The sequence below is a fragment of the Antechinus flavipes genome, chromosome 4, assembly GCF_016432865.1.
Source record: "Antechinus flavipes isolate AdamAnt ecotype Samford, QLD, Australia chromosome 4, AdamAnt_v2, whole genome shotgun sequence".
Taxonomy (NCBI): Eukaryota; Metazoa; Chordata; class Mammalia; order Dasyuromorphia; family Dasyuridae; genus Antechinus; species Antechinus flavipes.
The window spans coordinates 52,036,266-52,055,809 of NC_067401.1; the positions used below are offsets into that span (position 1 = coordinate 52,036,266).

Genomic DNA, 19,544 nt, shown 5'->3' on the forward strand with positions numbered 1-19,544 from the left:
TAAGTGACTTCACCAAAGTCAGAAAGGTAATAAGTGACAAAGGTGGAATTGGAAGCCAGGTCCTCTCTCTCTTGCCACTTGTACCACATCGCTTCTGACAAGAACATCAACAGATGCACCTAAATTAAGTTGAAATGTACAAAGGATTGAGTCCTTGACCTTGATGTTAGGCCAGCTTACTGATGGGCCTTGAGCCACAGATTTGGCAGCTGATTAGATGGAGGCTGGAAGGAGATAGGAGATAAGAGAAAGGAAATAATCAAAGATAAGTACAAGGTTTAAAGTCTGGATAAATGGGGGAATGATAGTGCCCTTGATGGAAGGAGAGGAGTTAGGAACCCAGAGTAATGAATCCATTAGAGCTTGGCTCACTCTTACCCAGCTCCTCTATGATCCATCAGTTCATGTTTACCAAAGCATTCCCAAATAAATGCAGTAAAAGTTTGCTGTAATATGATTAGCCTATAACATGGATATTAGCTCTGGCTCTCTAACATCAACATTATAAAGAGGTCCCCTGAGTTGAGCATTATTTTGCTTTAGCCCCTTCCTCCTCAGCTCTTAAACCCAAATCAAAAAATCTTCCTCCTGCTAATATTTAATTCTGAAATAGTTTAGATTTCTCTATGTTGAATGGTGTTGCAAGAGCCTAGCTGCTGAAATATAAAATATTCTTCTTGAAGATAGATTTTCTTTTTTGCCTTTGTGTCGATAGCATTTTAAAAAGTAACTGGTATATATAGGTGTCTAATAAATGCCTATCGGTTGTTTGCATGCCATTGAACAGGAAAGAACTAGGTTGCATCAATGACACAGGATAGAGAGAGGGAGGAAAGAGAGGAAAGAATTCTCTTTGGTAAAGAGACAAATGATCTCTGTTCCCTGTTCCAACCTCATACAACCCCAGTCCTCACCTTGTCAAAGTATCTCTGCCCCTATTCCTTCCATATCTCCCTCCTCTACACACACACACACACACACACACACACACACACACACACACACCAATTCTCCCCTGAATGAAGGAAAAAATGTCCTCTGGTTTCAGCCAATCCTTTATAAGAACCATTTGTGCAGTAGGCATAATTTCCCAGCTAGAAAGGAGGGAAAAGAAGAAAATCCTATACACACACTAAAAATCTTTAGTTTTTGCTTTTCTTGAGATAATCTATAAATTGCATACAGCCTGAACCTAAAAGCCTGGGCCATAAAGCAGCTTTTCACACCCTGGAAAGGTGGCCTTCTCCAATCCCATCACCCTGTTACTGTGAGATCTGAGACCCATTTCCCTGCCCTGGGTAGGAAGCCTCTGAGAGACAACTAGAAGGTAGAATAAGACTCCAGTAGAAGGAATAAAAGCTTCATTTCCCAGCCCCCTTGTTGCTATGGTTCCTTCTCTGACCCTTCATATATTTTTTAAAAATATTTAATTTCCTAGAGGGGAAATTAAATTGGATAATACCATTAATTTGAGAGAACACTGCCTAATAGAGCAAGCACCAAAATTGCTGACTTCTGATTCATCCTGGAGCCTCAAAGATGACCCGGGGAACATCCTGTAAACCCATAGTGCCCCCAGCTACCTTTGTCCAAGGAACTACCTTCTCCCTACTGACCCTCCGGGGCTAAATTGGAGAAGAGAATTTGTATTCAAGGTAGAGCAGTTCGACAGAGCTTTTCACTTTTATACTTTTCAAAATGTAGTAAAGGAGAACCAGCCCAAGTCCTTGAGAAATCTGGTGATGGGGAGATTTGCCCAGTCATCTGGGGGCATGTTGTTTCTCTTTTTGAGCATTCGATAGGCTCCCCAACCTATGCCTAGGAAAAAATCATTCTCAAACAAATATCTCTGATCTGAAAGTAGAGGAAATATGGTTTAATATGAAACCTAGATTTAGAGTTAGGAGACCTGGGTTCAAAACCTGACTTTGCTTTGAACAGAATTGTCCCAAATCCCCTATGGCTATAAGGCCCTGGCACTTCTCCAAAATTTCATCTCTCCTTTCTCCCTGTAATAGAAAAATTAGTGCACATGTTTAATCTATGTTGGATAATTTGCTGTTTAGGGGAGGGGTTGGGAGAAGGGAGGGAGAAAAATTTGGAACACAAGGTTTTGCAAGGGTGAATGTTGAAAACTATCTTTGCATATATTTTGAAAATAAAAAGCTATTATTTTAAAAATAAACAAAAAAGTTAGTTTAAAAAGGAATTAAGCTATAATTAATTAATTGATGAAAAATTCAATTTTCTTACATTTTCATACATATGATGAAGCTCCTCAATCAACTTGAGAGATTTTATAGGTCCTTGGCCTTTGGATGAAGGCAATACTGCACAGGAAATATCTAGTGATTAACTGAATCAGTCTTAGGTTAATAGGACCCTTGGTCCATATTAAATTTTTTTCAAAAAAAAAAATCCAGCAATTTCTGAGAAGCTCCAAACTGAAAATATTGTGTAAAAGAGAATTCTGAAAGGGAATTACCTCCCCCCTCCCTGTCCCATCCCCATCCCTATTGTCAAGGAGGCTACTGAACCAGTATGAAAGTGCCTTGTCACCTCCTTGACACTCCAATCAATCATGATAAGCAGTCCCTACCATGTTGTAAAGAACCCTGTCCCATATTCCCTTCCTTTGGGATATCTTCCCCAATTAACTCCTCTGAACCTGACTACTTTTATTCTTACTCCTCTCCACTAAGGGCTCCTATTTAGAGAGGATTAATTTATATTTGGTCATAGATTTCTTTCTATAAGTGCTCTTTTTTGGTGGATTCCATCTTCTTCACACCCTAAAAGCAAGGGCCCCATATTTCCCTTCTCTATCCCCTCTAACCACAAGTAAACATAGAGTTTTTTGTATCTATACTGACAGGCTGAACGATTGACTGATTTTTCAATAATTTCAAAAGCACAGAAAAATTATCTTCTCTAAAGCTCTCAGCCCTAGATAATATCAACTTCTACTTGGGATCTGAGTCAAAGTTGTATTCAGTTCTCACCTGACGGTATGATCGTATATATTCAGACAGGTTATAGCCTCTGTGACGATCAATTTTCTTCTCTGCAAAATGGAAATAATAATGGTACCTAGCTAACAGGATTGTTCTGTGGATCAAATTAAATAATATATGTAAAAACAAGCAACAAATTTTAAATGCTATAGAAGTATTAACTGTTATTTTTGTATTATTTTAATTATCAATTTATAGCAGCTTTACTCACTTCAGGATAATTGAAATCTGGCTGTGCCAGTAATGAACAACCTTCATGATCATCATTTCTACCTCCTTATCTGTGGTTATCATTTGTATATACAAACAAGAAGAGTCAGTATCACAGTGCAGGGGACAAATTGTTGAATATGGAGTTAAAGGATCTGGCTTCTAATCCTGGGTCTGCTACTTGTGTGAATTTGGACAAGGAAGAGGAAGGGGGAAAGTACTCATTAAGTAGCTACTATGAAGCAGACAATGTGTTTTAAAAAATTGTAAATATCTCACTTGATCCTCATAACCAGCTGAGAGAGAGATTCTATTATTATCCTCATTTTATAGTCAAAGAAACTGAGGCAGACAGATTTAAATGGCTTGCCCAGGATCACAGAGTTAGTAAATATTGGAGGTTGGATTTGAACTCAGGTCTTCCTAACTCCAAACCCAGTGATCTATCCACTGCATCATCTGGTCACATAGATCATTTAATTCTCTGGACCTTAGTTTCTTCATCTGTCAAATGAGAAGATTAGACTAGATGATTTTCTAAGGTCCCTTTCTCCTCTGAATCTATGATATTTAGATCCTATGGTCTCTCCTTCCCTACTCCTATGAAGTGATTGTTATGCACGGCCATGAAAACAGATAAGTTAGGTGTGAAAAAAATGGGGAAAAAATCCCTTTGATCCTGAGTTCCACAGGCCACAGGCTTTCCAAGGAAAATGCTAACATTACTCATCCCATTCCAAATTATGTAATGCCCCTCTAGCAAAAGTTTAAAATAGGGTCTACAGTCATGCCTTAGTAAAACCAGGGAGATATTTAAATAATTGTGCAGTGAAATTCTAAAGTCAACGCTTGGTTTTTGAATGTTCATGGAGAGAGGAGGGGTAGAGATCCCCCAACCATTGACTAATCCAAAATGACTTATACTTGGTTCTGAAATGCAAAGTGGCCCACTCAGGAATATATAAGTATACTTATTCTCACCCTCACACAAATGACCTCACCCCTGCCCTTCTATTCCTATGTTTTCCCCAAAATCTCTGTTAAGAGACCAATTAAGACTAATTAAGAGCAGAATGGAGAACAAAGACAATTTACTCACAGATCACCAAAAGTTGACCACATTTAGACAATACAGAATGATATTTGACAATGGTAAGAGTACTCCTTTGTGGTACCTTATATTTATTTCAAAGTCTTTTCACATCTTCAAACAGCCCTTTGAGATGTGTGAATAGTTATTTTTAGGCCCATCTTACACATAAAGAAACTGAGGCAGAAAACTATAAAGTGACTTGCTTAAAGTTAGCAAATGCTAGAGATCAAATTAAAATCCATAGTTACTGACTTATGAAACACTGGATATTTACATGATTCAAGGTGACTAATTGAATGAAGTTAGTCATAGTTCACAGTCTCCCTTGGAAGTATGGGTTCAAAGTATGGGCTCAAAACTTTATTTTTGAAAGCGGTAGAGTAAAATAGTCCATGGAGTACAAAAATGATAAGTCAGGGTAATCTAGGGGCAAATCTTGCCTCAGACACCTACTGGACTAATTAACCCTCTCTATGCCTCAGTTATCTCATCTGTAAAATGAAAGCATTGAGACTTGATGATATCTAAGGTTCCTCTTTGTTTTATTATCTATAAATCCCAGGTTCCTCTCTTCCCCTTAATATTTTTATTCAAATGAACTCTGATCAGAGTAAAGGAGACCAGTAATGGGGTAGAAGATAAAGTGGATGAAAACGTCAGGAAAAGTAGCTGTAGAGAGGAAGTGTCATAAAAAGGCAATATGGTAGCCTAAGGAGGTTAAAGGGAGAAGGTAGGGACACATTGTATGTTAAAGGTTCTTCCTGATTAGCTAGATAGCTCTTACATGCCTCTTGCTCTTCACTCTTAAAGTTCCCTCCCACCCCAAAATAAAGTACCCTAATTGCTCTTGCTTCAATCCAATTCTCTTTATCATGTACAAACTACCCAGAAGGAAATGTGAAGGAAGGAGTTGAAGGAGATGACATTTATTCATTCATTAATTTTTTTTGTTTGTACAAAAAGTATTTCATTTTATATAATCAAAACTATTTATTTTGTCTCCTGTGAACCTTTCTGTCTCCTGTTTGGTAGAATTGATACTAAATTGTAAATCAACTTTCTCCCAGTATAGTGGTTTGTATATTTGACTAGGCTATTATTGTTCCTTGTTCCTCAACTTAATATCAAGTACAATGATACCTTGAGAGTCTGGGATCTTAGGAAAAATTCATCATTTCAGATAGATGAGATCTCCCTACTTAATAGACCAAGACTTATTTTTTAATTAAATTAATTTTTAATTGACAGAAAAATTTAATTTTCTTTCCTCACTCCCCTCACCATGAAAAAGAAAAAAAAAACCCTTGTAATAAATGAGTCATCAAGCAAAGTTAATTCCCTTATTGATCATTTTCCAAAAAAAATTCTTCATTCTGAGGATCTGAATCCATTACCTTTCTGTCAGAAGGCTGATAATGTCTTTTCATCCTACTTCCTCTAGCATCATCCAGAGAACCATTCTTAAGTCTTTGAAAGTTGTTTGTCTTGAAGTTGTTCCTGATGGAGGCCTGTTCCTTTACATGGTACACCACGTAAACTCTTTACTTGGCAGCAACATCCTGGCTCCTAACCCTTCTATAATGAAATGCCTCTGGCAAAAAGAAGTCGGCATTCAGAGCTGAATCCCACACTGCCTTAGATAAGAGTTTCCTTCTCTCTAACAGGCTTCCACCCCAGATCTGCTAAAGCAACTGCAAAGATAAAGGGTTTCCTGCCTGGTCTCGGAGACAGGAGGGGGCCCAACCCACACAGAGACCAAAGCATCATCTGATCACAGATCTCAAGCCAGAAGGAGTCTCAAAGGCAATCATGTCCAACCTCTTCTTTTTTAGAACGAGGAAACAGAAGCTAAGAAACGTTGTGAGTTGCCCAAAGTCACACAGAGAATAAATAGCAGAGGCAAGATTTTAACCCAGCAATCTTTTCACTGAAACATTATAGCATGCAACTTAAATCTAGTCCCCTGCATACCGCCAAGTGTTTGGGGACCTACCTCTCCCACAGGTAGTTCTTTCATGGCTACCCAGTGAGGTGGCTACAATCTCCAAATATAGGTGATAAATAACTATTGCCTCCTGAAGTAGAATCATCTTATAGCAGGGAAAATTGATATCCCAATGGCTATGACTTTTGTCTACTGCTAGTTGAAGGCAGAGCCACAACTAAAGCTCTAGAATGGGGGTGGGTAGAAAGAGGATTGCTGTTATAACCAACTCTGTCATTTCTTTTCCCATTCTACTGTGTGAGGTACTATTTGTCAGCCAGCAGGGTGACCAAGAATTTATCACACTTCAATCTTAGTAATATCCTGTGTACACTAAGAGGTCATGTTGGGGGCAGAAAACAGCTTCTCTATCCAAATTTCCGGTGCTGCCCTTGGGAGTCCAACTCTTCTGGATAGCATTCTTTGGAGCCTCATGGCTGCCTCCAGAGAAGCCTTTCAGAGCAATCTGGGCATCATGTTCTCCCCTTCCTTGAATTTTCCTAGAGCACTTTCCCTCTATTTGTCACAGAATCTGAGAGCTGGAAAGGTATTCAAAGAATAGCAAATCTAGCCTATGTCAAAGAGTAGTCTTTATTACATCCTTGATTAAGTGATTACCCAGACTCTGTTGAAAGACTTCCAGTGATAGAGAACTCAATTCCTATGGTGGAAACCCATTATTTAATCTTCAGGATCGATATGATGAGGTGGGCCACCATCCCAAAAAGAACTTTCAATCAGTCAATTAACATTTATTAAGCACTTATATGTGCCAGGCATTGTGCCAAACACAGGGGATACAGAAAGAAGCCACAATTCCCTGCCCTCAAGGATCTCACAATCTAACAAGCCATATGCAGGGTAAATAGGAAATAATTAAAAGAGTGAAGACTAGAATTAAGAGGAGTTGGCAAAAGCTTCCCATAGAAAAAGGAATTTTAGTTGAGACTTAAAGAAATCCATGAGAGTCAGCAAGAGTATATGAAGAGGGAGTGCATTCTAGACACTGGAACAGCCCAAAGAAAATGCTGAGTTGAGAGATGGATTGTCTTGCTCCTGGAACAGTCAGGTAACCAGTGTCACAGGATTGAAGGGATAGGCAGTGGGGAAGTGGGTGCTGTACAGTATAAAAAGACTGGAAAGAGGAGGCGAGATTATAAGGAGGATTTTACATTTGACCCTGGTGGCAAGGAGCCAGTGGAGTTCATTGAGTAAGAGTGACAGGGATTGAATCGTTGTTTTAGGAAAAGCACTTTAGTGGCTAAACAGGGCGTGGATTGGATTGGAGAAGGACCTGCGGCAAGCAAACCAACCAGCAGGCTATTATTATAGTCTAAACATGAGGTGATGCTAGCTTGTACCAGAGTGGTGACAATGTCAGAAAAGAGAATGGGGCATATTTGAAAAATGCCACAAAGATGAAATTAGCAAGAGATTGGATATGGAGTAGTGAAAGATAGTGAGGATTTGAGGGTAACTTCTAGGTTGTAAATCTAAGGGATTGAAGGATAGTGTTTCCTTTTATATTAATAGAGAATTTAAGGGAAGGGGAGTATTGAGTTTGATTTTTGGATATATTGTGTTTAAAATGTCTATTGGACATCCAATTTGAGATAATTGAAAGACAGTTGGAAATGGGAGATTGGAGGTCAGCAGAGAGGTTAGGGTAAGAGAGTTAAATTTGAGAATTGTGAGCATGGAGATGTTAATTAAATTATTGCAAGTGGATGAAATCACTAAGTAAAGCATAACTTTACAAATCCATCACAAAAGAAAATCCTCCCTCTCAGGAGATCCTTCATATTTAACTCCACCATCAACATCTTCCCTATTCTTTCCTTTGCTCCAATCTCTGATGAAGAGGTAGTCTTTCTCCTTGCCAAGACATGGCTCTCCATTTATGCCCTTCATCTCATCCCCTCCCTGAAGCAATTCACCTCTTCAGTCATTTCCTGTCACTTTTAATATGTCATGCTCTATTGCCCACAAACATGCTTCAGGGCTCCCCCATTCCTAAAAAACAAAAAAAAAACCCTGCATTTAACCTATCATCCACTAAGACTATCATACTATTTCTTTCTTCCCTGTCATTGCAGAACTCTTAGAAGAAAAAAGAAAATCTAGACTTTTGCCTCTACTTCTTTACTTCACATTCACTTTCAAAAAATGGTTTTGGACTATACAACCTAACTAAAATTACTCTCTCCAAGATTATCAATGATCTCATATAATTTTGATAGCTGTTTCACCTTCCTGTATTTCATGACCATCCCCTCTTTCTAAACATTCCCTTTTCCCTTGACTTTCCAGGTCACTACTCTCTTCCTGCTCTTAAACACAGTAAGAGAGAGAGAGAGAGAGAGAGAGAGAGAGAGAGAGAGAGAGAGAGAGAGACAGAGAGCTCCTTTTCCATTTCCATATCACAAATGCTTGCATGTCCCATCAGCATCTCAAACTCAACAAAAGAAAATTCATTATTTATCTCCCCCCAACAAAAGCTGCTCTCCAGATTCTTATATTTTAGTGACAACATCACTATCCTTCCAGTTTTGAAATCTTGGAGTCATCTTTCTCCCTTTCTCTACTCCCCATATCAGTTACCAATTTTTATGTATATGTCTTAGCATTGTTTCTCATGTCCATCCTTTTCTATGGTCTCTACTTGGGCCATTCTCACTTCTTCTCTGGACTCTTGTTTCCAGTTTCCAATAATCTGCCCTTTCCAGTCCTTTTTCTACATAACTACCAAAACAACCTTCTTAAGCAATGCATCCAAGATGTCACTCTTCTAATCGAAAAACCTTCCTTTTGATTTGAGCATGAAATTTGAACTGTTCTTATTCTTTACAACTCTTCAAATTCTGACTAATAATACAGGCATTTCATATTATTCCTCCTTGTATATTCTCCATTCTTGCCAAATTAGCCTGTTAACTATACCCTAAATTTGGCTTTGCATTTCCCACCAATGGGCTCCTCTTTACTTAGTATCTGGACTGCTTTCTTTCCCTGTTCATCTCTGACTCTTCAAATCCCTAGCTGCCTTCAGTTCTTGCCCTCAGAAGCTTATATTCTATGAGAAGAGATATAATGTGTCCATCTATGTACATATAGATAGACATAATCATAATATATATGTAATGACTGTCTATCTATATGTATCAATGTATCTATTTCATATCTAACTATAAAATAGATACATAAATATATGTAGCAATTGCTCTGGATTCATTCATCCAGAGCTTGGCTCGCTGTACACTTCCCCCCCCCAAAAATATATATACACTTAGAGAAAAAGGCCAAAATCAATCATTGCACCCTGGACCATCACCAGTTATTTTGACCTTTTTTTCTTTTTTTAATTAAAGCTTTTTATTTTCTTTTTTTAATTTTATTTTTTATTATAGTTTTTTATATACAAAACATAAGCATGAGTAATTTTTCAACATTGACCCTTGCAAAACCTTCTGTTACAATTTTTCCCCTCCTTTCTCCCACCCTCTCTCCTAGATGGCAAGTAGTCTCATACATGTTAAAATATGTGTTCAATATATGTATACATATTTATACAGTTATCTTGTTGCACAGGAAAGATCAGATTTAGAAAGAAGGTAAAAATAACCTGAGAAGAAAAAAGCAAAAATGCAAGCAAACATTAACAGAAAGAGTAGACATGTTATATTGAGGTCCATACTTATTTCCCAGTATTCTTTCTCTGGGTGTGGCTGGTTCTGTTCATTACAGATCAATTGGAACTGATTTGGATCTTATTGTTGAAAAGAGCCACGTCCATCAGAATTGATCATCATGTAGTATTGTTGTTGAAGTATATAATGATCTCCTGGTTCTGCTCATTTCACTTAGCATCTGTTCATGTAAGTCTCTCCAAGCTTCTCTGTATTCATCCTGCTGGTCATTTCTTATAGAACAATAATATTCCATAATATTCATATGCCACAATTTATTCAGCCATTCTCCAACTGATGGGCATCCATTCAATTTCCAATTTCTAAGCTACTATAAACAGGGCTGCCACAAAAATTCTTGCACATACAGGTTCCTTTCCCTTCTTTAGTATCTCTTTGGGATATAAGCCCAGTAGAAACATTCCTGGATCAAAGGATATGCACAGTTTGATAACTTTTTGAGTATAGTTCCAAATTGCTCTCCAGAATGGTTGGATCGGTTCACAACTCCACCAACAATAAAGCTTTTTAGTTTCAAAATATATTCATGGATAATTTTTCAACATTAACCCTTGCAATTATTTCAATTTTCTCCTCCCTTCCCTTGCTCCCTCCCTTAGATGGCAAGTAATCCAAAATATGTTAAACATGATAGAAATGTATATTAAATCCAATATATGCATATGTATTTATACAATTATCTTGCTGCACAAGAAAAATCAAATCAAATTGGGAAAAATGAGAACGAAAACAAAGAGCAAGCAAACAACAACAAAAAAGAGTGAAAATTCTATGTTATGATCCACACTCAATTCCCACAGTCCTCTCTCTGGGTATAGATGACTCTCTTCCTCACAAGACTATTGGAACTGATTTTGACCTTTGTCTTGCCACTGTATTCCAATGATTCTGGAGGGCAGAACAAGGCTGACCTCTACCTCAAATCAAATTTATGGGCAAGTCAAGACACCGAATTTGTAATGTCATTGATTTTCTTTGAGAATGGAGGACTAACAACAAACAACAATAGCTCATCACAACTTCCTTGAGGCTTCTGTTAATGCTCTCCCTTCTGAAAATGACTTATAGTTACTTATCTGTAAATAGCTGCAATGTGTGAATATTGTAGCGATTTACAATATGTAAAATATTGTTTTTTAGGAAAAAACTTTGAGAATAGGAAGTTTTATAAGATCATTGATTTAGAGCTGGAAAAGGCATTAAAATCCATTCAGTCCAACTCCCTCATTTTTTAGATGAGGAAACTGAGGCACTGAGAGAAGTGACTTTCTCAGGGTCACATAGCAAGTAAATTTCTTTTTTTGTTTGTTTGTTTAGGAGAGTTTGGGTTTTTTTTCTTTTTATTGAAGCTTTTTATCTTCAAAACATATGCAAGGATAATTTTTCATCATTGACCCCTGCAAAACTTTGTTTTCCAATTTCCCCTGCTTTCCCCTACCCCATCTCCTAGATGGCTAGTAATCCAATATATGTTAAACATGTTGAAAATATATGTAAATTCGATATAAGCATACATATTTATGCAATTTTTAGCAAGTAAACTTCTGAAAGGATTTGAAGCCTTTCCTAATACCAAGACCATTTCTCTATCTACTTCACTACCTGTTTTATATTCTCAGGACCCAGCACAAATTCTTGTTCATAGTATCCACTTAATAAATGTTTCTTTAAATGAATTGAGAAACTGGGAAAGACTTATATGAACTGATGCAAAGTAAAGTAAGCAGTCTCAAAAGAAAAATCTGTATGATGATCATGATAATGGAGAGGTGAGGAAGAAATGAAAAGCCTAACCAGTTGATGGAAAGGCCTTTCAGTCAAATTCATGTTGGGAAGGAGGAATACTCTTTTACCCCATATCCCTTCTCCTCCTGGACCTCAGTTTCTTTTTCTGTGAAATGAGGAGATTGGACCAGATAGCATCTGAGTTCTCTTCTGTTTCAGCTCTATGATTCTGTGCCCCTGTCCTCACTTATCCTTCTTCCCTCCAGGGGCTGCCTCTCCAGAATGCCTTCTTCCAAAGCCTCTCTGAGTTTGTGAAAATACAAATAAAATCTTTAATTAGGCTTTCCCCCTTGAGTCCAGTGCTGCTTTACTGACTTTGGCAGTAAGGGAATTTTTCTCTCTAGACATTTTCCCTAAAGCAAAACAAGCAGCCACCAGTTCTTACTCCCCAGTTCCCAGACTTTGATTGGACAAACTTTCTCCAATATCCAATTCCAACTTCCCTATAGAGGGGAATTCAACTGAGCTCTTTAAAAGGACTTGATTTATTCCTCCTCTAATGGTTCCTTTTGGACCTTATAAGTACTTCTGAGATTGATTTTCATATCACCAATGCAGGGGGACTCATTAAAATGCCAAGGTGTGTGTCCACCTGACGAGCCCAGCTCGGCAGGAACCCCACTGACTATTCAGAAGGGCAAAGGAACTGTAAAAAGAGAGAAATAAAGAGGCTGAGAAAGAAAAGGAAAGGGGGAGTGCAAAATATAGGAAGAAGACAGTGGGAGCAAGCATTTGTGCACAGAGGCAATCGTGATAGAATTAGAAAAATTAGACTGAGTCTCAGGACTATATACTAGTTGTATGACTTTGGATAAATAACTTCTCTCTGGGTCATAGTTTACTCCTCTATAAAATAAGTGTAAGAGGACAAAATAAATGAAGTCTAATATCACCACTCCCAAATTCTATTCATCTAAAAGAAACAAATTGTAAAGATTACAGATTGGTTCTCTGGGGGTACATCCTTGGCCTTCAAGGCCTCAAGGGTCTTTGTGCCTAGTAGAGTGGGATGCTAGAAGATTCCCTTATTGCAGCAGCTCTTTCCTTAGGTGGTCCATCCCTAGGGGGAGTTCCCTGCTGACACAGATTGTCTTCTCAGTGATTTTCTTTCTTCTGTTTTCCCTGTTGGGATTGATGGCTCAGGAAGGATTAATAGCAGATTGAGTCATTTAATAGAAGCCCCATGATGGGAAAGAGGAAAATAAATAACCCTGTTTGTCAATGTTTGACTAAACTCCCCTCCTACTAACAAACAATTCAGTCTCTTTGTTGGAGACAAGATTCCTCTACCCAGATATCCAGATCCACTGACGTGCCCTGGATCAAGCTGCGTCTCTCATTCCAATGTCCCTGGATCTCCCCAAATCAATGGAGTATTTGATCAATTGCTTGGATTAGAAGAAGGTGGTAATCACTTCCATTTTATATATTTTTCCATGAGGGTGGGGCCAGATAGTTATAAAAATTTGAGCTAGAAAGGACCTTAGGAATCATGGGGGTGGGGGCCAGATAGTTATAAAAATTTGAGCTAGAAAGGACCTTAGGAATCATATAGTACAGCTCTTCTCAAACCTCTTGGTATGATCATTAAAAATTATTGAGGACCATTCCCCCAAAGAGCTCATGTTGCAAAGTCCCTGTCCAGATTCAAGTCTATGTGATATCAGTTCTAATGCTCTAGGAAGCCACAATTCAAAGCACAGGATGATAGAAGGAGCCTAGAATGTAATCTGCAATTTTGCCCTTGAAAAATTAAGAGACAGCATGGTGAAGCAGAAAGAACCTTGACTTTGAAGTCAAAAGACCTGGGTTCAAATCTCACCTCTGAAGTTATCTGCATGACTTTAGCTGAAACATCTCTCTCTCTTTTAATCCTAAGTTTCCTCATTTACAAAATGAGAGGTTTGGACTAGATGACTTCTAAGTACCTTTTAGCTCAAGATGCTATCATGCTTTTGACTTCTTCATCTGTAAATTGAGGAGCATTGAACTAAATTTGATCTGATATTTATTAAAGTCCTATATTGTGTGAGGAGGTGCTGTGTTTAAATTGTATAAGCCCCAGAGTGGTAAGCATGGTCAGAAGAAATGAAAACAATTGTGGCTTGCAAGCCAGCACTTGAAACACTCACTCATCTTTGCCAAGGAAGCAGACAGGGAGAATCACCCTGAGCCAGGCAATTGTAGAAATGTAGCCCTCCCCTACCCTCTGCACAGGTCCTAGAACATGGGACCCATTCATCAGAGAATAAGGGGCAGAGGTAAGAGAATGTTGTAGAACAGACTCAAGGCAAACTCCTTATAACTTATGTATGGTGGCTGAGGAATCCGAGGAGATGGGTGCTGGTGCCAGCCCATTGGTGGCTTGCAGGGAATTACATCTCCTTCTCTCCCTTCTGCCTGTGTTAGAATTTAAATTAAATTAAATATGACCAAAGGAGAGGTAAGGGAAGGAAGAAAGAAAGAAACAGAGAAGAAAACAAGGAGGGAGGAAGACAGAGACAGAGACAGAAAAACAGACAGAGGAGAGGGGAAAAGAAGGGAGGAAGAAGGGAGAAAGGAGGTGGAGAGAAACAGACAAAGGAGAGATGGAAGAAGGAAGAGGAGGAAGAGGAGGAAAGAAGAAGAAGGAGAGAGAATAAGAAGAGGAGGGATGGAAAGAAAAGAGAGAAAGAGGGAGGGGAGAGAAAGAAGAGAAGGAGGGAGAGAGAGAAAGAGAGGGGGGAAGGGAAGGAGGAAGGGAGGGAAGAAGGGAGAGGGAAAGGAAGAAAGAGAATTCTGTGCCAGAGTTGGGGGGAAGCTCCAATTACCAAGGAAACAGGACTCCTTGACAAAAAGCATTGCCCTCTCACCTTAGCAAAAAATCAGAGTTTAAGGTTGGGGAGGACTGGCTGTAGAATTGTGGAACAGAAAAGACAGGAGCCATTTGGAAGGAGGGTTTGCTATCTCATGCAAGGTGAGGGAAGATGGAACATGGAAGACTCCATCAGTCATCCATAGAGCTGCTACTGAGAAAATTAAAGAGATGGCAAAGAGTTCCCCACTGACTCTGGAGTCAGAAGCACGGCTTCAAGTCCTCTACCTGACTGTAGCGTGAGTGCCACCTTTCCGGACCTCGGCTTTCTATTCTACATAATGAGCAGTTAGACTCGTTGACCCCTAAAACTCCCTCCAGCTCCAGAGCTATGATCTCATTCTGACAAGGTCCTTGCTTTCAAATCACTTGTAGTCTCATTGGCAAAATGAGATCCACAGGCATGAAAAGTGAAAACAAACATGAAAGAAGACCATAGGATCCTAGATCTTAGAGGCCAATGAATCCAACTCTTATTTTACAGATGAGGAAACTGATACCCAGAGAAGTTAGGTGACCTATTGAGGCTCAGCCAGTGAAGCATACAAGCTTTTCCTGTTTTCCTGATCCTAAATCCATTGCCTTGCTTAGATCACCCAAAGCAAAAGCAGGTCCACCAGAAAGCTTTTTTGTTAAGCACCTAATGTTTTCAGGGAACTTGTGTAGCTTCCTTTTGGACTCTAAATACTCTTGAGGTTGATTTTCATATCATCAGTGCCTGAGGGGAAGAGGGACAGTGGGTCAGCTCTAAATGAAGACATGTTATAAATTCTAAAGGAATATAGAGGCAATGAGTTCACGGGAGATAATGACTCCTGCAGCTTAATTATCCTTGTATTCAGAATCATAAGATTTAAAGCTGGAGGGAACTTGAGAACTTTGCTACTCCAACTCTCATTTTAGAAATAAGACTAAGTCAAAGAACATGAGATTAAGGGAGGGGTGAGAAGAGGAATTTGACTCATCCAAAGTCACACAGGTAGTAAGTCACAGAGTAATGTCTTATCTCGTCAGTATCTACATCAAATAGGACAAGAGCAATTCTTCCTATTTTACAAAGATGAAAATAAAGGCACGGAGAGATTCAGGAGCATTTAAAGAATAGAATGTTAGTTGTTATATTCAAAGTGCTAAAATGTTAGAAAAACCTTTTGTTAATTATATTAATTATGGGCAACTCGATGACACAATGGATAGAGCACTGGCCCTGGAGTGAAGAGGACCTGAGTTCAGATCTAGCCTCAGACACCTAACACTGGCTGTGTGGCCCTGGGCAAGTCACTTAACCCAAATTGCTTTGCAAAAGAAGAAAGAGGAGGAAAAGGAGGAGGAGGAGAAGAAGGAGGAAAAAATTGTATTATGTAGAATTTTGGAAAAACCTTAGAGTTCTTAACCTGATTTCATGTTTCGTTTGTTGATTTTGTATTTTACTAATTAAAATTTAATATGATTCAATGTATAATTCAGTATAATCCTCTGGATTTTATTTTATCCATCTGGAAATAGTCTAAGAAAAGGTACAAAGGCTTCCTCAGACTGCCAAATGGCTCTGTAGCACAAAAAGGATTAAAAACCCCCAATCTATGCCAACCTCACCCCATTTTATATATGTGGAAGCTGAGACTCAAGTAAATGAAGTGATTGATTTGTCTCAAGGTCACATGGAAACAAGTCTACTGACTTCTAGTTTTGTACCATTTGAATAGAGAGTTTTGGACCCCTTTGCACCCTCATCACATTGGGCAGACAGCCATCTGACTTTCTGAGATCAGAAATAATCAAATGAGCTATAGACATTTGCCTTCTATCCCCACATCCCCTAAACCAGAAATATACCCTAACTTTGCCTCTGCCCTTAAATACTCTAATTTCAAAGCTCAGCTCAAGCACCATCTCCTACATGAGATCATTCTTGGTCTCTTCCCACACAAATTACCAGCGTTTCTTCTACACATATTTTATATGCTCTTATATATGCACATATAAGGTCTCTCTCTTGTTTAGTAGAAATGGGATGGTAATGGGAAGAAGAGAAAATAAACATTTATAAAATGAATAACCTTTTAAGAAATGAAGAAGTGAGTTCTCATCACAGGGTGCCTTTAAGCAATAGCTGATTGGCCACCTCCTATCTGTGGAAGGGATTCTGGCATTAAATGGGAAGTTGATGACCTATAAGATCTCTTCTAACTCAGTGATTCTCCTGTAGATGAGCTGGAATCAAGATTGCAATTAGCAGATAAAGTTTCTTGGAAGAAATAGAATCAGAGTTGGGTCTTCTGGGATGGATATGCATATATATATATACATTGATTTAATTGAATTAAAAAGTGTTTATTTATGTGCCAAGTATTGAATCAGAGTTGGGTCTTCTGGGATGGATATGCATATATATACATTGATTTAATTGAATTAAAAAGTGTTTATTTATGTGCCAAGTATTGTATTAAGTTCTAGGGCTACAAATACAAAAAGCAAACAGACTTTAAGGAATTTACATTCTAATAAGGAAAGACAATCTGTGTAGGATTGATGGCCAGGAAGGGGTGTTTTGGGCTAGGTAATCATAGGGATGGTAAGGACAATTGATTGACATTTCCTTTGCCCAAATGGTTTAATTGCATGTGTGTCACAGTTAGAAAGGAGTGGGGAAGGCGTGGAAGACTGTAGCCATGTTTGACTGTGGTAGAAAGTAGGATAGATGGTATATATACATGTAAGGTAAGAAAGAACTGTGGAGGGCCCTGAATACCAGGCTGTAAAGTATGGACATTATCCTGAAGGAGCCTCTGAAAGTTCTTTAGGGGAGGAAAAGGTCTCAGTGTTCTTTGAAAGCATGAGCTACACTAGGCATAGAACTTGGCACTTAGTAGATAAGTGCTTAATGCTTGTTGATTGATTGAGTGCTTCATCCAAGGGCAGATTTAGGATCCCAAATGTGCCCAGATGAGTATGTGGAGGGGGGAAAGGTATAGAACCAGAAAAAAAGAGAAAGAAAGGTAGAGAAAGGAAAGAGAAAGGAGAATAAGAAAGAAAACAGAGAAAGGTAGAAAGATAGGGATAGAGGAAAAGGATGAAAGAGAGAGAGAGAGAGAGAGAGAGAGAGAGAGAGAGAGAGAGAGAGAAATGTGTGTGTGTGTATTTCTTTTGCAGACAGAGACTATATATGACCTAAGAAAGATGGCTTTACAGTGAAAAAAACCACTCTATGGGAAATTACCCAGCTGGCTGTCCTAAATGGAGCCTCTAATCTCCCCAAAGCCATCCTTACTGATATTAGCATATCTCATCCCAGGCAAGTTGCTGCTAAGCCCCAGTCTGTCTCGGGGCAAGACCTTGTACAGGAGCAGCATAGAAATAGGATTGGAGAAAGAGAGGCCAAAGTAAAAAGAAGAAAGCAGTAATGCATTAAGACAGAGTGGTGGTACTAATAGAATAGCTAGCTTTTCTATAGTGCTTTACATACATTATTTCATTTGATCCTCACAATAGCCTTTTAAGGTGGGTACTATCAATTGTAGTGTTTCTTATTATTCCCAAAGCTAGAGGCAGAAAGGGAAGTAGGTACCATGTAGCAGTCCAGCCTGGAGAGTTCCATGGAAGGCTTCAGTTGAGCTAGAAATGATGAACTCATAAATCAATATGGCCATTTGGGCAAAGGACATGTCAGTCAATTATCCTTACCATCCCTGTGACTATCCAGCCTAAAATTACCTCTCCCTGCCCACCAATCCTACACAGATTGTCTTTCCCCTATTAAAATGTAAATTCCTTGAAGTCTGTTTGCTTTTTGTATTTGTATCTCTAAAACTTAGTACAATGCCTGGCACATAAATAAGCACTTTTTAAATAAATCATTAGTATAACAGCAAGTGAAGAAATGGACAGCAGTTAAGGCTCCAAGGATCTTAAGAGTGGTTTAGTCAGGGTGGCCTAGGTTTCTCAGCAAAAGCTTCATAGCAGGAGTGATATGAGAATTAGGCTTTGAAGGATCTACCCAATCACTAGCATGAAACTTTAACCTGCAGTTTTTATCTGTGTACCAAAGCTGGCTTCTTTGGGAGTGTGGTTGAACAGGGTAAAGGAGCAGATATTATACCTGAGCTTTAGGATCAGAATATTTAAAGCTAGAAGGGGCAACAGAAAAAATCTAGTATAACTCCCTACATGAATGGATGTAATGAATCCCCGCTACACTTGGCAAGGGGTCATCTAGCCTTTCCTTGAAACAATAAAAATCCCACTGCTTTCTACGATGGCCTGTTTCAAATGGGGGTTAGCTCACGTGTTAATGTTTTTCCTTACATCTAACCAAAATCAACTTTTTCTCATCTTCTCTCCATTGTACCTTATGTTGTTTTTTTTTGAGACAAGCAGAGTAAATCTAATGTCTCTTCTTCATGACAGTCAATTCCTTTGTTCCCTATAAATCTTCATTCACCAGGCTGAATGTTCATGAGATCCTTTTATGGTATGATCTCATGATGCTTCGCCATTTTGATCACTCTTCCCTAAGGTCACCCAAATAGTAGAGCCAAGATTCTGTCAGTCATGAGTGACTAATTACACTGGGACATAGCTGGAGTTCAGAGAGTGGATGGCCCCAGACACAGCTCTCCTTGCCCCATTTGAGTAAAAGCACCCAGAATAATTATGGGATTGGGAATAGCCAATATTTTCTTGGGGGATTCAAGGTAGCCTTGACCCAATTTATGGCAAGAAAAGAAAGTACACCCCTTGATGGTTACTGGAGAAGAGAAATAAGTCTCTTGAGGTCCTAGAAGATGCTAGGAATTATTTTTTTTTTCAGAGAACAATAGCAGGATGAGATATCTGAAACCATAGGAAATAAGCCTCATTCTGAATGTTGGACAGCTCCTTCATACTTGGGATTCTT

The 19,544-nt window shown here is 38.8% G+C and overlaps 1 protein-coding gene across 2 annotated transcripts in view; it reads left to right on the plus strand.

Moving 5' to 3' along the window:
* KCND3 (potassium voltage-gated channel subfamily D member 3) overlaps positions 1 to 19,544 on the plus strand; it is a 324,678-nt gene that overhangs the window by 241,895 nt on the left and 63,239 nt on the right. The window lies entirely within an intron of this gene.